Below are 4107 nucleotides of genomic sequence, written 5' to 3'. Positions count from 1 at the left end.
TCGATACGTGAGGTCATTTTGATTGATAGTTGGCTGTTGTATAACCTATTGTCAACTGCGCATGTACCCTCCTATAATTCTGTCTGTTATAATTAGATGCATGAACTTCCAGGCATATGCATAACATTATAATGATGGTATAAATGAGGTTGAGGTGACAAGAAGGTCAGAGTACTCCTTACTATATAAGTGTTTGTGGTTGGCCTAAAATGGTTTCTACACTATGGTCATTTATTTCCTTGTACTCTAGGATGTAGGGGTATTGTTATTTTAAAAATGAGTTTTTTGTGGGGAGGCCCTAGGGGCAGCCTTTGGGTTGGGCCGTCAGTGTTGTCATTCCTATGGTTAGAGATCTGGGCCTTCACTCGCATTGCTCATAGCTATCTATCTACCTAGCAGTGGGAAGAAGGTTATTTTTTTGCCCCCACATTAAGTTATAATTAATTGATAGGGCTGATTAATAACAAGCAAGGCATTAAAACTTTCTCTTCCCTGAGCATTGGACCATTGGACTTGAGAAGCAAAAAGAAAAAGTTGGAGGGGTAAATGTGGGGTGAGAGAGATGAAAGGAGAAAATGAGAGAGAGCTCTAACACCTTTCAGGAATGTGTCAGTGTGTAAATGCACTAATGCCACCAGAAGGCTTGAATGTCTAAGGCAGCAAAAGGCATCTGCCCACCAAAAGTTCATGCTCCCTCTTCCATCAACACTGAGATATAACTAGAGAGAATCACTCAGCCAAGACTACATAACTTAGACTCATGTATCCAGGTTGGGCATGTAATTCCTTCCTACTGCTAGGGTGGAAAAATAATTTTCCCTCTGAGGCAGGATACATAGCCCAGGAACAACCCCTCCTGCTCCAGGATATGTTTTTCGAAATTTTTTCCTTTCTTCAGACCTCTCCCTGTTTTAGCCAAAAACGGTCTTTTCCAGCTTAGATGCCATCTTTGGCCAAGGCATGACCTTTGGCTAATTATAATATCATTATAATCTCATCCACATTGCAAATACTGCAGGTCTCAGCATATATCTGATGTCATGACAGTTCTGGAAACACCATATAAGGAAGAAAAAGGGGAACCAAGCTCCCCGCCTACTGGGAGGAGACAATGAGGCTAGTCAGTACTAGGTTTCCAGATTCTACCTCCAAAAAGAACAAAAGCCTGAAATGGAGACATTCTTATGCAATTCAGTCTCTCTCTCTCTCTCTCTCTCTCTCTCTCTCTCTCTCTCTCTCTCTCTCTAACAGAAGTTCATTAACATATGTATTTCATATGTTAAAAAAGAGACAATAGGCCCAAAATGGAGCCATTTGTACTAAACTTCACATCACTAAACCAAGACTTACTATCTAACTTAATTACAGTTTCAACCTCTTCCGGGAGTTGAATCTTAAACCAGTTAATCTGAAATTTCATAGTCGGCACTAGTGATGTTATCTGCTTGATAGACCCTTGCCATCCCCAAAAGGAATTTGCCACAAACAATCTACTGTTTGCTAGTATAATTTCCTTGTCCTACTCCCTTCTGCATATAAAAGTCTTTTATTTTTTACAGCTCTTTAGAGCTTCTTTCTGTAGGCTAAGTGGGATGCTACCTGATTTGTCACTCATTAAATAAAGCCAATAAGATCTTTAAAATTTACTCAGTTGAATTTTGTTTTTTAACACATATATACATGGGAGATACTCATGGGGAAAGGAGTAACTTTTAAAAGGCTGGCTTAGAATTAAGGTTTAAATACCATCATTAGCTTAATCAAAGACGGAAGGGTGTTGGGTGGTGGAAATTATAGGAAGGAAACCAGGAAAAGCGGAATAAACAAAGGTAAGGTATGTTTTGCAGATTTAAGTCAGTGTCTTTTCCACTGATAAAATTCTCATGTTTAGAGTGAAACTTTTCTTCCTGATACAAAGAGGGAGACACCCTTACAAATAGAGATTTTCTTTTTATGTGTAAATTTCCTTTACAAAAGAGTAACTTCTACTCCTTTGTCTGCAGTTTCTCAGAATAATTCTCATGCCATGGAGGTATATTTTGGGGCAGCATACTCTGGTCCCTACACCACCAATAGAATGAGACAGGAGGTGAATTGGGTCATATTCGAGACAAGCTGCTTACAAAGGGGTCTTCCTTCTCGGCTTTTTCTTCTCCTCTGCCAGATAAATGCCAATGAGCATAATAAATCGGTCCCACTCTACCCAAGGCAGCAGTGTCTTTAAGTCCCAGAATTACACATTACTGAGGGTTAAGATACACGTAGATCTCCCTCCTCATTCCCTGTGTGAGCTAAACCAGCCTGAGTGTTCTTCTGCCCTTCTGGCTTTAGTCACTCAATTGGTTGACAATTTCAGTCATTCGGTTGATAATTTCTCCTGTGTCCCACAACTGCATACCCCATGGCCACTGAGACATCTCACTGCATATCCCATAGGCACCTCCAACTCTGCAAACCCAAGCCTGGGTCACCACCTTTCCTGTTGTTCCACACCCCACCTCAAAAAAGGGCATCATCATCTATGTGGGTCCAAAAGCCAAAAAGGCTGGAAGTTTCTCTGCCTCGTCACTGAAACCCAAATTCTGTTACCCATCATGTTAACCACCCCATCTAAGTCTGGGTCATTCCTGTCCCACTTCTACTATCCCCCATGACTCCTCCTCTGACAGGGTGCCCACTTGCTCTGAAGCTCCACTCTTTACAGTTTCAATATTGTACATAACCACTACATGGAGATTGTTAAACAAAAAACTTTCACAGCCAAAACTTTTCTGAAAGAAAGGTTTATTGGTCCATATGCTAGCCAAAAAAGGACCAGATCTTGGGGCATAAAGTCTAACCACCAGCAGGAGCACCAGGTAGAAAAGTCAACTATCCACTGTCTCGGAGTTGATTGGGCTTTTTTTTGGTACATCAAGTAGGGGGAAGAAAGATGTAAGTTGTTTTGAAAGGAGGCAGGAGAAGGTGAAGTGGGGCTACTTCTGGGAGAGGTACAGAATCTGTAAGGAAGAAGTGATTGCTCTTTTGGATTGGTTGTGGGCAACAATCTGTAAAGTCCATTTGTAAGCAAAAAAAGGAGTAAAGGGAGTATTTTTACATTATTTAAAAAAATTTTAAGGGAGTATTTTAAAGGGAGTATTTTTACATTATCTAAAAAATCTAAAAAGGGAGTATTTTTATATTGTCTAAAAAGTTTTCTTTAGATAATGGCAGAAATAGCCACCTGGAAGTTAATTCAGAATTCCAATATACACTCAAGAATGTAAGCAGTGCTTTTTTCCTCCCTCCACCCAAGACGCCTAAGGGAAAGAAGGGCAAGGGGAAGAACATGGTCCCTGCCCCTGCTGTCGTAAAGAAGCAGAAGGCCAAGAAGGTGGTAAATCCCCTATTTGAGAAAATACCCAAGAATTTTGGCATTGGGCAGGACATCCAGCCCAAAAGGGACGTCACCCGCTTTGTCAAATGGCCCTGCTACATTCAGCTACAGCGGCAAAATGCTATTCTTTGTAAGCGCCTGAAAGTGCCTCCTGTGATTAACCTGTTCACCCAGGCCTTGGACCGCCAAACCGCTACTCAGTTGCTTAAGTTGGCCCACAAGTACAGACAAGAGACAAAGCAAGACAAGCAGCAGATTGTTAGCTGGGCTGAGAAAATGCTGCCGGCAAAGGGGATGTCCCCAAGAGGCCACTTGTCCTTTGGGCAGGGGTTAATACTGTCACCACTTTGGTGGAGAATAAGAAGGCTCAGCTAGTAGTGACTGTACATAATGCGGATCCCATCAAGCTGGTTGTCTTCCTGCCTGCTCTGTGCCATAAGATGAGTCTCCATACTACATTGTCAAAGGGAAGGCCAGACTGGGGGGTCTAGTCCATAGGAAGACCTGTACCACTGTTGCCTTCACACAGGTTAACTCAGAAGACAAGGGAGCACTGGCTAAGCTGGTGGAAGCTATCAGGACCAATTACAACAACAGATATGATGAGATCTGTCCTCATTGGGGAGGCAACGTCCTGGGCCCCAAATTGGTGGCTTGTATTGCCAAACTGGAAAAGGCTAAGGTTAAAGAACTGGCCACCAAACTGGGCTGAGTACACTGTCACATTTTCT

General features: G+C 42.2%; 1 protein-coding gene and 1 pseudogene across 1 annotated transcript in view; one reads left to right on the top strand and one right to left on the bottom strand.

Moving 5' to 3' along the window:
- Positions 1–4107, bottom strand: part of TSN (translin) — a 146194-nt gene that overhangs the window by 33405 nt on the left and 108682 nt on the right. The gene's annotated exons all lie outside the window — the stretch shown is intronic.
- LOC105294461 lies at positions 2730–4090 on the top strand (annotated as a pseudogene).

Source organism: Pteropus vampyrus, unplaced genomic scaffold (assembly GCF_000151845.1).
Source record: "Pteropus vampyrus isolate Shadow unplaced genomic scaffold, Pvam_2.0 Scaffold87, whole genome shotgun sequence".
Lineage (NCBI taxonomy): Eukaryota > Metazoa > Chordata > Mammalia > Chiroptera > Pteropodidae > Pteropus > Pteropus vampyrus.
Note: the sequence above shows the minus strand (reverse complement) of the source record. Positions and strands in the feature narration are given on the sequence as shown.